Consider the following 24,313-nt stretch of genomic DNA (forward strand, 5'->3'; position numbering starts at 1 on the left):
TTCTGAGGGTATCAGCATTATTATGCTCTTTGATTCAAATACTCATTCAGAAAGCGTTTATTGCAAAAGCACTTGAGGTCAAGGACTGTGCAAGGCACTGGGCCAGCATAGTGACCAAGAGAAACATGGACCTATCAAATTTTAAGGAGGAGTGTGCTAACAGGAGTGCTTATCCTTTTTGCCACAGATAATATTGGCAGCACCACTCATAACAACACTAACATTTGTTAAGCTCTTGTAGTCGATCTAGTAGTGGAGTTAAATTCATATTCTGTCTCTATGATGATGGCAGAACAATGAAGAACCTCCTTGAACATTCAATATGTGAAAACTTTGTGGCAAACACGTGTGAAATATCTCATTTAATCCTTACAAACCACTACTGGTGTGCTTTTGTCATTATTCTCATTATATAGATGAGGAAACTTAAGTTTAGAGGGATTAGGGAATAATATCAAATCATGAAGCTGATAAGTAGCAAAACTGTGATCCAACTACTGGCTTGTCTTGACTTCTTAACTTGTGCCCTAAATTCAGTGTTGTGGGGCATATTAGGAAGGAACTTGATATCTAAAAGGTATATCTAGTCATTAAAATCACCCTTAAGGACTTTTCTTATTTTTGTATAAATCTTTCCATATGTGCCCTTGAGTTGTGAAAAGTTTCCCCTCCAAAGATGGTGTCAGTGCAATGGGAAATTAAAATTAGTTATTTTATGTATATTGAAGCTAATTATATGCCAGTAAGTGGGTGAAAGAGGCAGACATGGTCCTCACCTTCATTAAGCTTAGAGAACATAGTCATGAATCAATTCATTGCTGGTATAAATGTGTGGTATACAAGGAAAAGAGAATGCAATGGGCAATATACCTGGTGGAAGGGTAACCTGGTTTATGTGGTTAGGGATGACCTCCACATAAAACTGAAGTACACTCCCCCAAATTGGTTATGAGTATTCAGTAGATGAATGAAGAGGATGTGCAGGATTTGATTGGTCTTGAGGCCTCTGAGAGTATGTTGAGACCTGTCCACGGAAGGATGATGGCAAGTGAGAGCCCAGAGAGGGAAAAGTATGGTGGGAGATGAAGTTAGTGAGGCAGACAGAGCTGATCCTGAAGGCTTTGTGGATCATGACAAGGTTTAGGGCTTTTATCAAAGACTCAGTGGCAAGCCATTGAAGATCTTTAGGCAGGTGATGGACTTAAAATGTTTGGATTTTTTTAAAAGTTTGTATTGACTGTAGTATGGAGAATGAGTGCAACTGAGGGAAACTGGGAAGTTGTACATTAGGGTTATTCTGCTATTCTGAAATTTGTGAATCAACCCTGATTTTCTGTATCTGTACCTTTTGTAATTTTGAAGGTGTCAGTTGTATCAGCCATCAACTCTCCTCCCACCTTTGTCTACCAGGAAGCATGTTCATCTGCCTTGAATGAATTACCATTTCAGCTGATGACCTTGAAATGTTTTCATTGTGTTCCTCTGTAGCCTCTGAAGCTACTGCCAAATTACGTGCTGGGAATGGGCTCCTTGCCCTCCTCATCAGATATATTAACTGAAATACTATCATTATTTTAACTTAATTTTTCTCATCCAAACAGAGCTGATACTTCTTCCTCCAAAAACAATGAGTTTCTTTAAGCACATGTCCTCACACTACCTAACATGGATGTTTAGATGATTCTTTGCTTGTTTTTATGTCTTTGGGTTTGGATTCATCTTCATACAAGCTCATTTATTCTTTCAGTCTTAAATGAAGAGTTTCTTAGAGCTAGAGAAAGAGAAACACATATTCTTCTTCGAGGAAAAAGAACTCTAAGGGGACACCACAGGTCCACAATAATGGATATAGTTTTGTAGTTACTATTGTATGTTCTCTTGCCCTGTAACAAGTCAGATTGGGGTTAGAGTGGAATCTGAGTTTCATTCTTCTACAGTAACAGAAAACTCAAGTGGTATTGGCTTAAACCATAAGGATATTAATTTACTTATAAGAAGACAGAAGGTAAAAGATCTCAGGTTTAGTTGTTAACTCAGTAATATCATGAAAGAGGGTCCTCTTTCATCCTCAGGATCTTTCATCTCTTAGTGTTGCCTCATGGTCGAAAGATGGCTGCCAGAGATCCAAGCAGAGAATTTTTACATGACAGCATCCAAAAGAGGAAAGATGATATAGGTGGGGAAAAAAAGGCTTCTTTCTCATGCAATTCTGGTGTTTTATCAAAGGTTAAAGTCCTTCATGGAGTTTTAATATATTTCCATTCATTAGCTCATGAGGGTCTGGAAGCATAGCTCCATGGTATCAGTGATAGAGCTCTTGCCTAGCATGGGCAAGGCTCTTAATTTTATCAACAGGAAAACACACACACACACACACACACACACACACACACCCCAAGTAGCAAAAGAAAACGACAATACCACCATTAGCTTAGAACAATTATTGTAAGTAATCAAAGACTGAACTCATTGCTGTCTATCAAAATTTGGGCTCTGTTATCAAAAAGAGAGAATATTTTTGGTCACATTTGAGATGAGAAACCCTAATTGTAAAACTTTTCTATTGGGGTTCAAGAGGAAGACTCTAGAAGGAAATTTCAGAGATGAAATTTCACATTAGTAACTACTCATCAGTTCAGTCTCACTGCGTCCTTCTTTGTCTGATGTGTTACATTTTAATATAGTATGAAAATTCTTAAACACATCAGGAGAGATCTAGAGTGAGTGATGGAGTGACATGATGGCTCATGAAAAAAATGTCACATCGTTCATAAAGAGACATGTAGTTAGTTGCCAGATTGATGAAAGTTATTAATCTTTGGGTGTAGGTTTAGCACTTGTATTAGGGTTTTCCAGAGAAACAGAATTAATAGTATGTATAGAAACACACACACACACACACACACACACACACACACACAAATGCACACACACATATATATTTTCAAAATGTATTATAAGGAATTGGCTCACACAGTTATGGAGATTGTCAAGTCCCAAGATCTGTGATTAATAAACTGGAGACCCAGGGGAGCCAAAGCTATAGTTCTAGTCTAAAGATCAATAGGCTCAAGACTCAGGAAGAGCCAGTGTTTCATTTAGAGTCCTAAAGCAGGATGAAACCAATGTCCTGGCTCAGGACTGGCCAGTGGAAGAATTCCCTCTTCCTCTCAGGAGGGTGGATCTTTTTGTTCTAGTCAGGCCTTCGGCTGATTGAATGAGTACCTCCTCCACACCATTAGGAAAAACAATCTGCTTTACTCAGTCTTAAATGTTAAACTCATCTAAATCACTTTTGCAGAAACACTCAGAATAATGCATTCTGGGCCTCCCACAGCCTAGTAAAGTTAATATATAAAATGAACCATCATAACATGGACATGTGGGTTTTACCTTTTTTCTGTGTGGAACATCTTCAAATACAGATGTAAGATATTACAAGATTAACTACAGCATAGAAATATTTGGGTCTGCCTGTTTTGTTGTTGTTCAATTTATAAGGAATTTTCTTTAGGGATTTTCTCTAAGTGTGATAATCTGTCTTCATTTTTTGTCAATGCAGTGGAAAAATGGGGTCCACGTAGCATGATAAAGTTCTGTAGGGCTGGTATCTTATTTTTTAGCAGAAAAACTTCATGACATAAAAATAAGTGGTACTGAATAGGATGGGGTTGCTTGTGTGCATTCAACTTTTGCCGTTATAACCACATAGAATTGGCAAAAAAAAAAAAAAAAAGGAAAAGTAAGGAGTTCCAGTTTAAATAATATTAGCAATTCTGTTTGATATCACCTCAATTCTTAGTAAATGGGATATGGGAGATGAAAGGCAGTCTTGTCCTACTGAATCCCTTAGTGTGATTGACCTATTCTGTTCTGCATTCAAAAATATATAGCTAGTTAACTGACACCAGAAACATCATCTGATCTTCAGTCAAAGAAACAGCTACCTGTGCTAATGTGTGGAGAAAGCTTTTGTTTGGCCCTTTTGAGAGATTGTACCACATCTGATCTGTGAGGAATTGAAGAGATCTCCAAGGGACTCTTTAAGCCCCAACTTAAAATTTATCCCCAATTTAAGATGGCATGAAGATATCTTTGTTCTGGGATTGTGGTTTTCTTAAGAGGAAATCTTGGGGTTGTGGACATTGTTATGTGGTATAGTATAGTGTTTGCCTAGCATGTGTGTGGTCCTGGATTGGATTCTCAGTCCTGGGGATGGGGGATGTATTAACTGGCTATGTTTTCAAAAACATTATGGCTTCAGATTTGCCCTTTTCAAAGAATATGGTCAGAATTGCAAAGGTGAGCTTTCTACTGTGTATGTGGTGACAGGGGAGTGAGTATAAACAGTTTCTTTAGAGCCATCCTGATGAGTAAAAAAAGTATCTGCTGACTCTCTTCTAGGTATGTGAGGCATTCACAAGCCTGTGCTTCTTCTTCTTCTTTTTTTTTTTTTTTTTTTTTTTTTGAGAGAGAGAGAGAGAGAGAGAATTTTAATATTTATTTTTTTTAAGTTTTCGGCGGACACAACATCTTTGTTTGTATGTGGTGCTGAGGATCGAACCTGGGTCGCACGCATGCCAGGCGAGTGCGCTACCGCTTGAGCCACATCCCCAGCCCCACGACTGTGCTTCTTATGTTGGTTTTATTTCAAAATACAAATAAGGTAAATTATTTTTGCCCTACTAATGAGTAGGTTAAACAAATTAATTTTGGAGAAAAGAAACTTGTGAGATGAGATGCCTTGATTAGGATTTAGAGAGCTTTCATTTTCTAGCTGGTGTCCTGGTCAGCTGAGGAGAGGTGCTTTCTAAGGTATTCCGTTGGACCTGGTGGGGCATAGGAGGTGGCAGGCAAGCACCTACTCTGTGACAGGCTTTTGACTCTGGATAAACAAGTGATAAACCAGACACCTGTTTTGTCCTGATGGTGTTTGATGTGTGTATTTGTTTGGGAAGTAGGAAGGAATCAACAACAAACACGTAAATGGAAAAGCAATGGATGTGATGAGATTCATTAACAGAGTAAAAGATGGGTATAATGGAAAGATTTGGTGCTGGTGAGAGGCTGCTGTAGATGGGTGGTCAGGGAAGGCCTCCCTGAGGAGAGAACATTCAAGCTGAGAGAGCTGAGTGATCTAAAGAGCCAAGATTTAAAGATGCAAGCATTTCAGACAGAGGGAAAAGCTAGTGTGCAGTCCCCCAAGTGGCAGTGGTAATGATTGGCCACTCACTTTGGTATTTGTTGGGCCAGTGCCCAGTACCTTCCACTGGAGAACACTGATAAAGGTCTGCTGACCTGGCAGAGGTCTTAAATGGGACTTCCTGTTATTTCCTAAATAGTTCTCTCAAACAAACAGCATGTTCAAGAATTCTGAGTGGAGGAAAATGGGAGAGAACGGGAAAGAATGGGGTGTGGAGTGAAGAGTGGAAACTTTGGACACCAGCTTGGCTCATGTAGGCTGTTTCCTGGAGGTGAAAGGAAAGCAGGAGAGAGAAGGAAATGGTTGCTTGCCCTGAGATTGGACTTTCCCCAACTTAGAAGAGAAGTGAAATAGAGGAAGGAAGCCGTGTTGTACAATGACCCTGCTACCTTGTAAATAAGATTTAACAAGCTTTAATTGGTCAATCTAATTAAGAGTTACTCCTTGAAGAGAGATGAAATATAGGGAGACAGAGAATGACAAGCCTAATATTCTCCTCCTTACAGATATTTTCATCTTCATTTTAAAAATGGGGAAGCCAAGCACATAATAGATAAGAAATTTTCTCAAGTAAATAGCAGAAATAGCATTTAAAAGCAAGTGGATTGATACAAGAGTGGATCAGAGTGCTCTTTTTACAGATCAGGATCGATCAATGAATTTTTCATTCTTGTGCCCTGAAAGAATTTATTTTTCTCCCAGAGTAAAATCCTGACTTACTCTGTTGTGTTGACCCAATTAATTCCATCATTCTACTTTGATATTCACCTTTATTTTTTGGAATCATAGTAAGGAAAATGCATACATATAATAATGTTTTACATATGTAAAAAGTATGTTTCTGTATCTCTCTCTCTCTCTCTCTCTCTCTCTCTCTCGTTCTCTCTCTCTTTCCCTTTTTAGAAAATGTCCTGTAAGGAAATGACAATTTTTCTCTCTTTGTGTTGAGAGGTAGGAGGTGTCCCATTGTTCAGTCTGTTTCCATAGAGAGAACTGACAGCAATCATAAATGGTATGATCATATTATCTAGGTTGCTACATGGAAGGGCCAAAAGCCAAATAATATTTCTCATTGGACCTCTTTGATTTCATTCTCATCCTGTTTCTCCCTCCCTCTTTCTCTTCTCTACTATCTCTTCTCAACCTTTTACTGTCTACTTTTTGATCTTCCCACGTATAGAAGGTTAACTTGTAAAGTCTGCCTTATAATTACGTAGTTTTCCCTTTCAGAAACAAGTTTGCCACCAATAATAAAAATATTAAGTCTCCATGGTTAAATAAATGCATGAAATATATTTTAAGAGGTATATGTTTTTAGAGAATAGAGCTCTTATTGATAAATGTGCAAATTTATAACTGATTATCTATATTTTGGTTCCAAATTCTAGCTCTTTTTTTCCAGAAGGAATATTTATTAGTTTATATCCAATAAATATTCAGTTACCTTCCCAGTGGCTTTAAATGTGTTGTAGCAATGTCAAATGGGTTGTTCATTTCTGCACAACTTGTGCCAGGGAAGTGCAGTGACTTCCAGATACCCTATGTGTGGTATAGAGTCCTTACTCAAACAGACAACATTACATCCTTAGACTTCAAATCCTAGCTCTTTGTGTTTGTTTTCAATTTTCAGTTTCAGTTTTAAAATATGCAGTAACTTCTCAAGTGTGAAAACACTGAATGAACTATATTTAAAGACTAGGGTCCACTAAATAATTTGTTTATGTTCTTCTCTTAAAGTTATGAACTTCTTTGAAGAAAAACCTGTCATATATGAAAATGTCACCCATTTTTACTCTGAACAAGTACTTAAGTTGTACCAACCATTGTACATATTTCATCAAGAATATCTCATTATATCCTCACATCATTCTCATTAGGTAAATATTGGTATTTTTTTCAGACAAGAAAATGGAAACTTAGAAGAGTTAAATAAATGACTTACTCAAGGTTACACCCCACTTAAGTGCCAGAGGCTGGATTCCAACCCATTCTGTGTAACTCGAAAACCTGGACCACTAGTCTCCTAAACAGCCTGAGTTGCAATCTGGGGGTGGAAGGGTGGCCATCTTTGAAGAGTTTGGCTTGTTCAAGAAGGTATTATAATTCTAGTCATCATCGTGAGATGTAATAAAAGTTATAGCTGAGACCTGAGGCCCTGCCATTCCAAGAACCTAAAATTTTCCTTTTAGTTAACATTGCTAAAAAATTATCTTAGAAAAGGCAGTTTTATAGTAAATTTCTTGAGAGTTTCTAAATTTGGAGATGTAAACCTCTGTAAAAAGTAGAGGAAATAACTGTGCTTCAAGCCCAGAAGGGCACAGAAATGAAAGAGATCCAACTTAAGGGAAAGAAAAGGAAGCTAAAGCATCTTATGAAAAGTAATTGGAAGCAGATTTCAATAAGGAGCAGGAATGGAAAATACACTAAAGGGGAACTGAAGACAACACTATCTGTAACAGATCATTTGGGCACTACCTAGAGGCCCCAGCCATAGGCACTCTGTACATTTATGATGGTGACCATGATGGTACGCAGCAGTAAGGAGGAAGTGCAAAACCTGGGAAAAGAAAGTGTCTGGGTTGCATTACACCATAAATCCAGGAGAAAAAATATTCTCTCTTCATATGTCAAGGATAAAATTGTGCCTCGAGTTCTCTATTTCATTTGTCATACCTTATTCCCATAAAGGAGCAACCTGGAGGGAGTTCATATGAAGACCAAATAAATAAGTATATCACAGAAATGTCGACTAATCGGAAAGTCCATTTGACTTTCCATTTTGCTGTGCACTGACCATAGAAAATTTCAAGGAAGGAAGGAACAAAGAAGAAAGGGGATGGAGAGGAAACGGAGAAGAAAGATTTTGTTTCTATATTTTTGAGGCATCCATTGTAAGTGTCAGCAAAAGGGACTGGTGGATGTGTTTTCCAGAATTAGAATGGGTTACATGGGCTTATGTGCTTTCTTGGTGGAGCTGATAGAAATGCCTTTTTGGAAAAGCAACAGATCTTCCTTGTTTGATAGCCTTGTGGTTTAAATGCACTGTGCTGTGTTGTGTCTTTGGAAAGAGGAGCCCTAATCAGGGAGCCAACCTGCTGAGATGTGACCCAAGCATAAAGGAGTGCTGCTATGTGCAGTGGATTCACCTTATGCCCACTTAGAATCAATACTGGGGTGAGACCTCTCGCGTGCCTAGAAGGATGCCAGTGACAGCTGTTCAGAGGTGTCCTAACTGACAATGCAGACTTGGAAAGAAGAGACCCAGATTTTTATGTTTTTCTATAAAAGATTTCAAAGAGTTGTGTGTTTATGGGTCTAATGAAGTCATATTAAAGATTAAAGTGTAGCACATTTATCAATTATCACTCTGGGCCACTGTGGATGATGCTTGCATATGTTACCCTATTTATTCTTAATAATGACAAGTACCTCTTTTAATAAATACATTAGAGTTATGAAATATTAATGTTGATACAGTGGTGAAAGCCCTGTTGGAGGGTTTATGATTATACTTTCTCACCTACCTGGTGAAGACTCAGTGATGGAGAATGGTAGTAACTCCTTAAAGACAAGGCAGTTTCAATACCCAGACATCTGTTTGTGGACTTTTCATTACTTCCTTCCTTTAGCCTAGCTCAGTTGTTTGTTCTCAAATATTTACTGTCAGCTTGAATACACAAAGCACTATTACTTGCACCCTACAGGTGATTTAAGTGATCTTCACTGGTAAGTTTGACTACATGTTATGTTTGCCTTAGGCTCTGGCTTTAGAATTCAAATTCCCTCCCTTAAGATATGACTTTATTTTTGTATAGGCTGTTTAGATCCTTGGGAATGCTCTGCAGTTTTCATTCACTGTGTATGTATGTAGATTTCTAAATCCTCTATTCTATTGTTTCTCATTGTTTCACACATGTCCTTGCTGTGTGTTACATGTTTATTAGTAAGTTTAATTTATAAATATGTGGTATATTGGACAGAAGGTGATAATATTTTGATATAGCTTCAGATTCTTTTGTGTATTTAAGAATAATACATGCTATGTTATGCCATATTGATTTTTAATAATATAACTCAACTGAATAAAGACATGAAGATCTCCCATATTCCAGCTGATGTTATTTCCACTTTGGGTCATTTATGTAGTAAAACAACAAAGCCAAAAATGCTTATGACTTTCTGAATAATCTTATGCAAAAAGCTTACCATATGCCTTATAAGGTCTTTCTTTTATTTTCTCCATAGATCTTCATTTTAGATATATTGCCAGTAGTTTAAAAATGCTTTGCAGTATAGCAATCATTGTCTCCTAGTGTGTCTTTTATGTATTTGACATTGACAGACACTTTCCTTTTCCATGTTTTCATATAAATTTTTTAATTACTCAAGTAGTCTGTGAGGTTGGCCTCGACATTGACCTGTGAATTAACTGGTGGCATTTAATTTAAAGCAGACAGAGCCCTTGAAAATTTATAGGATGATCAAGTTCGTTTCTGGTGTAGTGTGTGTTTACGACATTTAAAGGAAACTAGAGTTTAAATATAAATTAATATATATCACCTTTAGAGAAGATTCGTGTAACCTGAATGAATCCTGGGGCCCTGTGTGATTCACTCTGTCTTCAGATATTTTAGCAAATGAAATAATTGAAAAAATAATTCTCAGCTTTACTCAGGTTGCTCCAAGAACTTGGAGAATTATTTTATGCTTCACGCAGGCCAATTCTTCTCAATATTCTATCTTTCTCCTCCTATCCAGTGATCTTGCCTCTTTCCCTTGTTCAGGAGCCAGGTACTCTCTTTCTTTCTCTCTTTCAATACTTGACTCTCAAGTAGCTATACCCTTTCTCTTTAGTCTGTAACCATAGACTACTTTCCACTCTTATTTTCCTTCCAATTTTCCAGTACAGGTTTTCTGATCATTCAAATAATAATCTTTAAAAAGTGATATTTCTCTTAGAAAGATACCTCTGGATCTTCACTGAGGTACTAAAAAATAACTGTGCAAAATAAATTTATTTTATGGGGAAAGGACAGGCTTGGAACACTAACATATTACAAACTTTTTCTTTAGTCTCCTTAAAAACTTTAAATATAATGAGTATTAAATTCATTGTTAATACTAAGCTGGGAAAAAAGAATTATTCATTCCTTTGAAAATTAACTTCACATTCATAGTGAATTTAATAAATAGGAATGGTGGAAGCCAAAAAGAATGGAACTTATTAATATGGGACAATTATAGAGTACTACAGCAGAAAAATCCGGCAGATCACAAAATTGCAACATAGTGAACAAATATGTACCCTTGGGTTGGGGGGGATGATCAGGAGGTCACAGAGGAACTTGAATAATAAGGCAGCTATGAAGCAATAATGAAGACCAAGCTGAATTTAGAAATAAATAAATAAAGAGAAATGAAAAAAAAAATTATTTCCTTCACATGAAATCTGGTAGAACATTTTCTAGTTCTTGCATTGATTTTAAAAAGATTCAGGGAAATTTCAACTAAGTTTGGAAAATAATCATAGATATTATCAATCATATTAAAAGAGATGAATTGCAATTTTTATAAGAGGGGATAGAGATTAATAGCTAACTCTGGATCTTCACTGGGGTACTAAAAAAATAACTGACTTATGTCACATAGAGGCGTATTTAGTTAGTCATTGGAAAAAATTATCACATGACACTAAAAGGCAGAAAATATTTTTTAAAAAACCAACAATGTATTGAATCACATTCTAGGGAAGTTTTAGAAAACAGGGTTCGTCCTTGGGCTCCTGTAATTGTGGAGTCAGGAGCAAGAATGCTCTGGGTTTATATGTAGGGTTTTTCCTGCCAGACTTCATAATTTTTATGAAATAAATCTCTTCTCCAAGATGACACAAAATGCCTCCCTTCCTCTGTGTTAATATGTGTGATTTATTTCTTGTTCTAGAACTTACTACTTATACTTCTACTAAGTTCATTGATATTTTAAATCTCTTACCCAATCAACAGAGAAAATTTTTTCCTGTTCAGTTTGGCTAATTTAACATTTGAACAAATCAGAATGGTTGAATAAGTTTCTGCCATACATGATATATAACTCACGCTCATGTAATTTATAAGGTATTTACTAGGATCTGTGTTGATCTAGCAAGAGTTAAGTTTCTCCAACAAAATTATTCTAGATCATAACTGTCCTTGACCAATTTTGAAATAAATTGCATGTCTTTTAAATACACATCCAAGCTGTTTTTCACCACTGTCTATGTTGATAACTAGAAATATATACATGTATATATTCATCTTAACTCCAGTGTGGCAGAATATAGGTAGCCCAAATTAATATTATCTCCTGGAAATATGCCTCAAGCATGTACTTTGCCCAGAACCTGCTTTTGTTACCTTCCTTGGATGAGAAGAAAAGGATGAAAGAGGTGTCATTTTCTCTTGCTTATCATGGTCTGCTGATATCTTTCATTATTGCCAAGAGAAGAGATTTCATGATTGGCTTCTCTTCATTTTATTTCAAACAGATGCAGGGTTTTTAACTGTGCTTGCAAGAAATTATATACAATGCATTGGCAGAAGTAGCCTTTGCTATCAGTAGATAAGGTTTTTAGTTATCCAAGTGTCCTTTCTATTGGCCTTTTAAATTTTAGTTTGGGGAGAAAATGCTGGAAAGTCTTAAAGTCCAGCACAAGAACTTGCAGACCCAACAACTTTCTTTTGGTTACTTGAGAGGACAATGTGTTCCTAAGCCATGCAGGGCTCTTTGATTAGCATCCAAAGAAATAAAAACTTCATGTCTAGGTGGCATTTATATGGAACTAGTGATAGTGGTGGAAGTCCCTCTCTGGTTGTGTTTTTCCTTAGCATTCTTCCTCAGGTTAGATTTGTACCTTGACATTGTTGCACTGGAATAAGACACGTGTGTCATTTTCCTTGATTGAGTGGAAGACTTGCCTTATAAGGCTTTTCATTCTTTGAAACAACCCCAATACATAGCAATCATAGCTCTATTTCTGCCCCAGAGTGAAAGAGAATTCTCTGTTGTTCCCCTTTAACTTGTGATTCCCAATCCTAGCTCACCACCACCTGGCCTGGGGAGCTTTGCCACTCCATATCCACTGGAATTATAAACCGTATTTTCTTCTTTCCCACCTTTCAAGGGTCCATGTAATATTCATTCTAGCTTTGAACGGCCTCAAATGCAAATCTTTGCTTTCTCAAGGATAGTATTGTGCCTGGTACATCTGACCAGGCTGGAGGTTCAAATGTTGGGGAACCCCAAATTCTTAGCAGCAGCCCTGAAAATTTAGAGAGGTACTTCAGTGCTGTGATAAAAATACTTTAGACTAACAACTTAAAGGAAGAAAGATTTCTTTTGGCTTATGTTTTCAGAGGTTTCTGTCTATGTCTCCTGATCTTATGGCTTTGGGCCACCAGTTGGGGACAAAGTCTTCAACACATGAGACTTGGGGGACATCCAGATCTAAACTATAGTATATGGGGAACCACGTCTTCCCAGCTGGGATGGACAGCACAGTTACAGAGTGCCCCTTTGCTCCTGGAAAATCTTTTGGATGGCTCAAGCTAATGATTTCTCCTTGAGATATTTGGTCCACATTAACTTGCCTTTTCAGTTTATGAGGAAATTCTTTCTTTCTTTTTTTTTTTTAAAGGTCTTTTTCCTAGGCTGGGGTTGTGGCTCAGTGGTGGAACGCTTGCCTAGCATGTGTGAGTCACTGGGTTTGATTCTCAGCACCACATATAAATAAATAAAATAAAGGTCCCTTGACAGCTAAAAAATGTTTTTATTTTTTATTTTTAGCTCTTTCCTTTGCCTAGCATGGGGGGAAAATACATTAAAAACTCATTTAATTTATTTAGATTCTTTAATAGACTTAAGTTACTTTCTTGTCGGTTATTTGACTATCAAAGGTTTTAGAATATTAAAAAAAAAACAGCACATATATGTTGAAAAAGAAGCTTTTGGGTCCTTGGCTGCCTCATTGATAAAATGTCTCTGGTTATGAAAAGCATTAGTAATGTGTGAATGAAAGATCATGATTTGGATGTCATTTGGACTAAGCTAGAAAAGAAGTCACAGTCTGATTTTTTTTTTTTTTTTCCTAGTGGGAGATCAATACTGTCTAGACATGGTCTCATTAGGACTTTCATTGACTGAGGCAGAATGAGATTCCTGTAACCTGGGCTATTGGTGGGATATCTGTGTTGCCCATCGTTACCGAGAACTCCATATTCACTGGTAATATCTCAGCATCATTCCACTCAACCGAAGGGTTGTCCTTGAGGACAGAATATGCCCACTCATGATGTTCTCAAGATTCTAAATCCCAGAAGTTTTCAAAGCTGCTTTCCAGGATGTGTAGCATGCTTGGTGACGGTTGCATAGGGCATAGAAGAATTCTTGGGGCAACTGAATTCCCTATGATCTCCAAAAGTGAAACCAGCAATATAGAAGTTCAACTCACATCTCAAGTCTTCAGCCAGTGAAAGTCAGATATCTTTTCTGTAAAACAGTCTTTCTATTAATGTCTGCAAAAAATGTCTTCATGTACGAAAATACAACAGTTGTTCTTTTATAAAAATCTATTCATTCAGTAGTTTCCTCATTTATGGGAAAATTTCACCCATTTGACTGTATTTTTAAATTGAGAAAGTTTATGATTTCTTGCGTAGGACCAGAGCTTAAAAGCCCTGTGTCCTCCTGTTAGGCATTCAGACAGCTGGACGTGCTGTTCTGCGTGGAATCTTAAATCCTTCATTTGCGGTCACTTGTTGGCATTTTGCAAGGGAGTGAAGCAATGTCTGAGCCACTGGAGGCCAGAGGTGGCCCCAACGGACCAGGTTTCTGACAGTGGAATAAATATCTGTTATTTGTCCAATATCTTCACTTTTTAACTTTGTGCAGGATAAGCATAGACATTGAGAAATAATGCTGATTATACAAAGGAATGCTCATGATAAAAGATCTCTTTCTGAGAATTTAAGTGTTCCAGTAGATTAGCATTATTGATCATTCTCTTTCCACATAGTCTACGGATGATTTTAGAATCCTGAAACTATTATTCTCCCTTGTCTAGTGTAATTACCAGAACAAGGAATGATCTAATTAAAAGACAACAAGGATACGTTCTAATTGTTCTAATAAATTACGTTAATACACAATGCATGCAGTTAGTTTTCAACAGGAATTTATTTAATAGATTGACAGCTTGTCCGTTAGTGCCACACTCTTAGCTTTCATTTCTTCTAAACAAGACAACCTACGAGAGGATGTTAAGAATTCAAAATCTGTTGTACCATCATTTAAGAGAATCTGAAGTTCCATGTGTTACAAACTCCTGAACAATTAGATTTTTGGTTCTTTAAATAAAATTGTGTCCCCTAAACAGGAGAGGGTAAAATAAATACAGATAATCTAAAGTAAAAATCAGAAATGGACTATTGCAGTGAAGGACATAGATTTTTCTTTGTTTTTTTCCCCCCCAATTATCAAGTATGGTGAGTGTTGTATAATAATATGACACTAACTCATGTAATTGTATTCAATTAATTTTAGACATTTAACACACATCTATTTTATATTACGTTGACATTGAATGTATGAGATTGTGCCCCTGTTTAAAGACATATAGCCTGATGTGGGCAAAAATTCAGACCACTTCTGATAAGCTGTCTCTGCTTTTCTTCAGAAAATGCTAGTCTCCCTTTATTTATTTATTTATTTTTATTTTTATTTTTTTTTTTTAGTTGCCAGTGGACCTTTAGTTTATTTATTTGTAGTGGTGCTGAGAATTGAACCCAGTGTCTCACACATGCTAGGCAAGCAGTCCACCACTGAGCCACAACCTCAGCCCCCTCTATTTATTTGAATGTAATTAAGATATAATTCTGAATGTAATTCAGATATAGTCTGTTGCACAATTATCTGAGAATGATCTAATTTAGACTTGGGGGTGAGGTTTCTTCAGGTTTCAAATGGCAAATTTTTAAAAACAGACCAAGGAAGCATAAAAGTTCCACTTCAAAAATGAGGCTGTGAACTAAAATATTAACAGGCAGGGAGTAAGTAAGAAGCCAAAAATCATCACCCTGGTTAGACCAGGACAGGCTTCTGAAGGCAGCACAGAAAAAGATGTCATAAAGCATGTGTGAGGGGAAAAAAAATTATGTAAAGAATGGAGGGAAGTGTGCAATCAATTCTAAATAAATCTGACTGCATTTTATCTATTCCAGAAAAGGTAATTCCCAGATTGGTGTGAGCTACTGTCTCCTTCGCATACAGGCCTTTGAAATTTGATTAACAAGCTAATAGGTAGGAAAGAATCTTAGTGCTTACTTGACAAGACTGAAAGGCATTTCTGGAAAGGACACTTTTTCACAAGAAGAGCTGGGAACTTTGTGGGAATAATCTTTCACCTCTGAAGGGCTGATTCATTCCAACTGAGAAGTTCACTGAAGAGTATGGTGTTGGCACTCATGCAGATTCTAATTAATACTCATGAAGTTAACTTTACTTTAGAACAGCAAATGCAGAGACAAAACAGAAAACAATAGAGATAACAGAAGATAAATGGAAATTAGAAGAGAAATTATCTTTAATGGTAAAGGAATGCAAGTAAATTTCTTCCTAATCTGAAGTCTGTCCTGGTCTAACCAGGGTGATGATTTTGGGCTTCTTACTTGGGTGATGATTTTTTGGCTTCTTACTTACTCCCTGCTTGTTAATATTTTAGTTCACAGCCTCATTTTTGAAGTGGAACTTTCATGCTTCCTTGGTCTGTTTTTAAAAATTTGCCATTTGAAACCTGGAGAAACCTCACCCCCAGGTCTAAATTAGATCCAGTTCTCACATGGATCTTGCCTTCTTTATTCTTAGGCAAGGACAATTGATTGCCTCCAAGAGGCAGCATGAAGGTGGCCCTCCTTTCTTTTTAATAGTTAGACTGAAAAGGAAATAAGAAAGTAGTTAAGTAAGCCCGTGTAATCATGGAAAGACCTTTCATTATTCTATTTTTTTCTATCCTTTTCTGACATGATATTTCACCAAAAGTGTGATACCAATTCTCAAAAGTGATACTCACCTATGCAAAGGCAGGAATGAGTTCCATTTCCTTTCAAGAGAGGACTCTGAATCCTCTTAGGAGGAGAGGAGAGTATGTGGCTAGGCAAAGGGTCAGCATACTGAACAGGGGCCTGCAGAAGGCATTGAACTCTGGAGGTCTCTGGAAACAGAGTCTGTTGGGAGTGTGAATATGACAGCCTACAGAAATCTGGTATTTTCTTCTCAGCCACTGCTATTGAAAAATTTTCATTTAGTAAAGAATCCAAAACATTAAGAAATATTAATGTTTTGACAAAAATGACAAAAGCCAGGGACTTCAAAGCTGCAGGAAAGCTGAAACACTTCACTTAATGTGCTGCCATCTAGCCATGATCTCATTGCATGCTGCTTCATTCATTGATTACAGAGACGCTGAAATCATTTGGCAGACAGGATGGAGGGTGTTTAAAATGGAGCTTAAAAAGCAGAGACTCAGCTGAGTCTTCTGTTTTTATTGGCCATTAACACATCCTACCAGTCCATAAACTAAATTCTGGTACATATTAGACTAAAGATAATGTTAATAAGTCTGAAAAAAGCTACATTAAAAAAGGTGTTAGAATAGCCATCATTGCTTTAAATACCATTTTCACCAGTTTTACTTATTTGACAGCTCCTGCTGGTACACAGAATAAAGTCTGAGAAGGAGGGGCCCCAGTATTCTTTTCTTACCTGTCTTTGTCGTTTTGTTCCACTTGCTTTTATAGCTGTCCTGAACGTCAAACAGGTATTAGATCTTATCATTCCCCAAATGTCTCATCTTTTTTTTCTCCCAGCTCTAGTGCTTGTTTCTCCTTCCACCTGGGAACTCCTTGTACTACCCAACCTTCAGAGTTCATGTTGTGGTTTAGCTATTAGGTATCCCCCAAAAGCTCATGTGTGAGACAATGCAAGGAGACTTACATGTGAAATGATTGGGTTGTGACATCCTTAGCCCAATCACTTAATTATTCCCCTAACAGGGATTAACTGAGTAGTAACTGAAGGCAGGTAGGGTATGGCTGGAGAAGGTGGTCACTGGGGGTGTGCCTTTGGGGGATATATGTATATATAGTTGTAGATGGACACAATACCTTTATTTTATTTATTTGTTTTTATGTGATGCTGAGGATCAAATCCAGGGCCTCACACATGCTAGGCAAGCGCTCTTTGTATCTGGAGAAGAACAGACATGTAAAATAATTACAACAACATGTGGTAAGTACAATGATGCACTTATTTTGAACAGATATCTTTGTATCTGGGGAGTGGAGTCTCTCTCTCTTTTCTGATCATCATGTGAGCTGATTCCCTCTGCCACACTTTTCTGCCATGATATTCTTCCTCACCTTAAGCCCTAAGAAAAGGAGCCTGTTGTTTATGGATTGAGACTTCTGAAACTGTGAGCCCCCAAATAAACTTTTCCTCCTCTAAAATTGTTCTTGCCAGGGCTGGGGTTGTGGCTCAGTGGTAAAGTGCTCGTGGGGCACTGTTTGATCCTCAGCACCACATTAAAATAAGTAAATAAAATAATGGTATTGTGTCCATCTACAACTAAAAAAAAATTTTTTAAAAGTCCTCTTCCAAAAGAAAATATGTTCTTGTCATGTCTTTTAGTCATAGCAATGAAAAAGCTTGACTAAAACAACCCAGTTCACACATCTTTTCTGAGAAACAGTGATTTTCCCAAGCCAAACTGCTTATTCTAGCCAGTCGGCACTATGGGCATTGTTCAAAATAAATGCATTATTATACTTACCACATGTTGTTGTAATTATTTTACATGTCTGTTCTTCTGCCAGAATCAGGAGTTTCTTGTAGCCGGATCAATTCAATAAGATCCTGTCCACTGTACACTTTCTTAGTTCTCCCTATGAGTTCTGAGTTTCTATTGATACTTGGGAACTTGAAGCTTTCAAATACAGAATGAAAATACAGTTAACAGTATCCCAAATCCTATAACCAGTGAAAATAACCTTCAAGAATGAAAAGGGGAGTCAAGACCTTCTTGAATGAAGGAAAACTAAGAAAATGTGTCAGCAGACATAGAATGGCTGAAGATAACTATCTAAATGGAAAAGAAACGATTAAAAATGGAATCCTAGAATATTAGCAAGAAAGAAGAGGCAGTGAACAAAAGTATTGATCCTCTTTAGATTTCTAAATTATGTTTAAAAGTTGAGACAGAAATTATAATACTCTAATGTAGATGTAGAGGAATAATTTAAGATGATTGTTTTATGAATGGAAGCAGGTAAAGGGATGTAAAGAGAAGTAAATTTTTTTATACTTCATCCAAACTGATAAGATGATGACACCTGCAGTTGTATGAGTTATGAATAGTCAGTGTAAAAGCTAGTGTACCTGCTAAAACATGACAAAGAAGATACTAAAAAACACTAGATAAATCAAACCAGAATCCAAAAATTGTTTAAAATAGCCTCTGAAAAGTATGGAAAATACAAAACCAGAAACCAAAAACCCAAAGAGAACAAACAGAAAGTAAACAAAAAACAAAATATAAAATCTCGGGAAAGTTCTTCAAATATCAATAATTATGTTAAAGTGAAATGGTCTAAATATATAACTTAAAATTCAGAGATTAGTGAAGTTGTTTAAAAAAACAAAATCTTGCCCAACTATATGCTGTCTATAAGAGGTTTGCATCACATGTAATTGAGGGAGAATGAAAATAAAAATATGAGAAAAGATACATCATACAAACTTAAATTTTTGAAAAAAGAGTAACTGGTTCTTTTAAAAGTTAATAAACCTAGTAAATCTCTAGCAAGACTGAAAGGAAAATGAGAAGGCACAAATTACCAATATCAGAAATAGAAAATAAGAATAGATAGAATTTTCTTCTACTTAATAATGAGATCTATAAAAACCCACAGCTAATATACTTAAGGATGAAAAAACTGAATATTTCCTCCAAAAACATTAAGAAATAAGACAAAGAAGTTCCTCTAGCCACTCCCATTCATCATAATGCAAGAGATTCTAGCAAGTGTAATTAAGCAAGAAAAGAAAAGGCATAGAAATAGAAAGGAATAGAGACAACTAACATTGTTTGCCAGTGACTTGATTTTTTACACAGAAAAATTTTCTATGAATTAAAAAAAGAAAAAAAATAGTTTTAAAACTTAAGTTCAATAAGATTGAGGGATATAAGATGAATATAAAAAATATTATATTTCTCTGTATTGGTAATGAATATGTAGACACTGAAATTAAAAATATGGTATATGTAATACCTCAAAAATGTGAAATACCACCAGGTGTGCTAGTGCACACCTATTATCCTAGCAGTTCGGGAGGCTGAAGGAGAAGTTCAAAGCCAGCCTCAGCAATATTGCAAAGCCCTAAGCAACTTAATAAGACCCTGTCTCAAAATAAAAAACTAAAAAATGGGCTGGGAATGTGGCTCAGTGGCAAAGCACTCCTGAGTTCAATCCCTAGTACTGTGGGGGGGAAAAGTGAAATAGGTATAGTTAAATAAAACACTTATCAATCTTATATAACAAACACTGCATAATGCTGATGAAAGAAATAAAAGAAATATAAATAAATGGAGAAACATTGTGTTCATTGTTTGGAAATTTCTGCATAGTAACGATGACATATGTTTTCAAATTGATATGCAAATTTAATGCAATTCCTATTAAAATCCCCGTATGCTTATTTTTTTCATTTATAGGTAAGAATTTTTGTAAAATTTATGTGGGAACAGGAACTAGGGTACTAATGCAATATTGAAATGGTAGGATAAAGTGAGAAAAATCAGTCTACTCAATTTCAAATCCTATTACCTAGCTACAGTGTGACTATTCACGGAGTAATAGATACATAGATCAATGAAGCAGAATAAAGAGCTTCTCAAAATAGACCCAAATGCATATAACAAATTGATTTTTTTTTTATAAATAAGCAATTTTCCTCAAAGAGGGAAAAGAATCTTTTCAACAAATAATCCTAGACCAACTGACAAAAAAGACTTCTTCATACCTTATAAAAAATTAATTCAAAATGTATTGTGGGTTTAAATGTAAAAAAATAAAGCTTTTAGAAGAAAACAGAAGAGAAAATATTTGGGATCTGTGACCAGGCATAGGTTATTAGCCTTGAACATGAAAACATAATCTGCAAAAGGGAAATAAAAGCATATATTGGACTATATCAGAATGAAACTTTTGCTTTCACTCACTGTTTATTAAGTGATAAAAGAGTAGCTAGGGAGTAGGAAAAATATTTGCAAATCACATACCTGAAAAAGGATTAGTATTAGAATATATAAAGAACTCTCAATCCCAACAATAAAAAAAAAGCAAGCAAATTAAAAATAGGTAAAAGAAAGTTACCAAGAAACATTTTACTGAACACATGGCAATTAAGTACTCAAAGAAATGTTGAACATTATTAGCCATCAGGAAAATAAAAATTAAAGCCACAATGAGATATCACTACTCATGTAATAGAGAACTGCTAAAATAAAAATAATGTAATGCTAAATGCTGATGAGGATGCAGAGAAACTTGATACTCATATTGCTGGTAGGGATAAAATATGTCATAGCCACTGTGGAAAATAGTTTGGCAGTTTCTTACAAAATTAATCATGTATTCCTTTGCATTTATCCCAAAGAAGTGAAAACTTACATTCACACAAAAGCCTGTACCCCAATGTTCGTAGCAACTTTATTGTAATAGTCCCAAACTGTAAATAACACAGATGTCCTATAATCCAGATGTCCTCCATCGGGTGAATGGTTAAACAAGCAGTGTTACATCTATAGAATGAGATGTTAATCAATAAAGAACATAGATACATGCAACTATATGCCTGAATCTTCAGGAATTAGTTTATGGAGGTGGAAAAGGCCAATACCAAAAGCCTACATATTAAATGATTCCATTTGAATAACATTCTTGACAATATAAGCAGATCATTTGTTATCAAATAATAAGGAAGGATAGGCTGGGAGTGCAGCAAAATAACTTGGGGGTGACGAGAAACTTGTGTAGATTGATGCAGCTGGAGTGGGAGCCATTTATTGTAGGACAGGAGGGGTATATATACATTCCACACAGCTTATCTTAATTAACATAAACTATACAGCAGTCAACCAATAAGGAATCTCCACACTTAATGGCTCCCTGGCGTTACTTCACAAACCACTCCCTCTGGCAGAATGCCAGGCGCCATCTTGACTTGTTTACAGACCCTAACAATGGTATTTGTGTAAAAACCACTATGGTCATTATTTAAATTAAACAAAAGGGGGAAATGTATCAATCTACACAAGTTCCTCGTCACCCCCGGGTTATTTTGCTGCAGCCGGACTGTGGCATGGGAGGGAAGTGGATTTAGCTATAAAAGAGCGGTAAGATAATCCTTGTGGTGATGGAAAGTTTATGCATTTTATTTATCAATGTCAATATCCTGGTTGTGCTATTGTACAATAGTTGTGCAAGATATCATCACTGTAGAGCAAAATAGGCTAAAGGCTATATGGAATCTTTCTGTATTTTTTCTTATAATTTGTGTGTGAATCTATAATGATCTCAATAAAAACTGTTATTTCAAAAACGATCAGGAAGGGTGAACAACAATAGGGAAGAAAATAACAGGATATCCAGTCATGCACTGAATATTGATTTTTTTGGTCAGTGATGGACAGCATGCATGACTGTGGTCGCATAAGATTTTGTCACCTAGTGATGCCTTAGCCATGTGACTTTGTGTAAGTACACTCTATGAGTTTGGCTTGGTGACAAAATTGCCTAACAAGCAGTGATCAGAACATGTCCCTCTCATCTACTTGTAGAAATTGCCTTAAAATAGGAGGTGATAAAGTATTATCATTGGTTGAGTAAGTCATTCTGCCTTGATGGTAGAATGACTTACTCAACTGCAACTGCAATCAGAACTGCAACTTGGTAACTCATTTAGGTCAGAATAATTTCATTCTCTTCACCACTATTTCATCACCCGTAAAACAAGAATATAAACAATAGTACTCTTAAGGTCACTGTGAAAATTGCATGTTTTAGTGTAGGAAAAATGCTTAGACAGTGCCCAACACAGAGATAACATTATATAAATGTTACCTGTCATTATTATTACTGCAGGCTAGTGGCTCTAGTATTGCATCTCCTGCTTGGGACAGCCTTTGAAGTAAAAACAGAAGGTACCTAATTTAAGATGATTTACTTTACTGGGTGTGGTGGTGTACATATATAATCCCAGCAATTTGGGAGGCAGAGGCTGGAAGATTGAAAGTTTGAGTGATTTACTGAAGCCCTCTGCAACTTAGTAAGACCCTGTCTCCAAATTTAAAAAAGAAATAAATAAAAAAGGTGGGATCATGGCTCAGTATGGCTCAGTGATAAAACACCCTTGGATTCAATTCCCATTATCAAAACTTAAAGAAAAAGAAAGAAAAGAAAAAAAGATGATTCGATTTTTGCCTTGATGATGGTGTAAAAACAATGCATATTTATAAAATCATACTTTGAATTTTGATCTTTTTCCAGGCTAATGATGTATGGGTATGATGCTTAGTAGCAAGGCTGAGCCATGGCAGTGAGTTGTAGCTACTAGTCAGTCTTGTGATCACAAGGGGAAACTGATACACTACAGTGGACTATGTTGCTAAGCTAGGATGTTTGGTAGGTGAGGTGTGTAAATGCATTTTTGACTTATGATGTTTTCAACTAACAGTGTGTTTATTAAGATGTAACCCTATCTTGAGTCAAAGAGCATCCGTAGTGTTATCTGAGGCTTAGAAAAAAACTTGTTTGCCTGGGTTACAGTTAATTCAAAACCTGAGATTTTTCTATTAAACTATCATGTCTCATAAATGTAAGTACCTGTAGCTCAAAGAAGCTTTTTAGAACATCCTAGGAAGTTACCAAACTTGTATTCAGAGTGGGGGGTTAAGGGATGGGCTCTAGGGTTGGAAAATAATTGTGTTTGAATTCTGATCCCATCACTCAAGGCAGCTGGGTGGGCTTAGACTGTTATTCACTATAGTTTGGTTCTGAAATGTCCTCCAAAGACCCTTGTGTTAAAAATTTTGTCCCCACCCTGTGGTGCTTGCTGTTGGGAGGTGGTAAAGCCAGGGACAGGAAAAGGAAAGACAGAAGAATGAATCTGACATAATTTTCCTATGTACATATACAAAAACATCACAGTGAATCCCACCATCAGATCCATCCTCAAGAATGTGGTCCTAACTAGAATAAGATGTATTCCACGCTTGTATAATTATATCAAAATGAATTCAACTGTCAGGTATAACTAAAAAGAACCAATAAATTTTTTTAAAAAGTGGGCATCATTGCAAGATGCTAAGTCATTGGAGGTGTGTCCTTGTAGAGTATATGAGAAACCTGGTGCCTTCCTTCATCTCTTCTTGCTTTCCAGCCATTATAATTTTGCCATAGATTCCCACCATGATGAACTGTGCTTCCATAGGCCCAAAGCAGTAGGGCCAAGAGACCATAAACTGAAACCTCTGAGACCATGAGCCAAAATAAACCTTTCCATCTTAAGTTGGTTACCTCAGGTGTTTTGTCACAGTGACACACTATTAAACTGCATTTCTTCGACATGCATCATGACATTTTCTCCTTCATAGGTTATTGTCAGGATTAAATTACATGCCATTTGATACTAAATTCTATATAATTTTTAACTTTTTATAATTGCCATTTTCTTTTTTTTTTAAATTTTCATGCCCTTTTTAACATTTTTTTTATAATTGCCATTTTCATTATAAATATGAACTATATCTCAGAGGTAGTGCTGGTATAGGTACATGTAGAACTCTGGTGAGTCTTTTAGTTAGTCCCCTCTGTGCTTTGCCATCTAATTGGTTAGTTTTCAGTCATCCTTTTTAGAGTCTACATTTATAAGGTTAGAGTTGTTAGTGAGGATTTTAGAAGAACATTTCCTAAGAGTTCTTTTTTTTTTTTTTTTTGAACTGCCAAGTCCAGAGATTTAGGA

The 24,313-nt window shown here is 36.3% G+C and overlaps 1 protein-coding gene across 5 annotated transcripts in view; it reads left to right on the forward strand.

The window, feature by feature from the left end:
- Positions 1–24,313, forward strand: part of Fhit (fragile histidine triad diadenosine triphosphatase) — a 1,398,971-nt gene that overhangs the window by 350,904 nt on the left and 1,023,754 nt on the right. The window contains exon 1 of one of the 5 annotated variants that reach the window (XM_076867909.1): positions 15,455–15,535. The exons of the other annotated variants lie outside the window; for them this stretch is intronic. The gene's annotated coding sequence lies outside the window, so the exon portion shown is untranslated. Of the gene's footprint in view, positions 1–15,454; positions 15,536–24,313 lie in introns of those variants that run through there. 5 annotated transcript variants of the gene reach the window in all.

Source organism: Callospermophilus lateralis, chromosome 1, assembly GCF_048772815.1.
Source record: "Callospermophilus lateralis isolate mCalLat2 chromosome 1, mCalLat2.hap1, whole genome shotgun sequence".
Lineage (NCBI taxonomy): Eukaryota > Metazoa > Chordata > Mammalia > Rodentia > Sciuridae > Callospermophilus > Callospermophilus lateralis.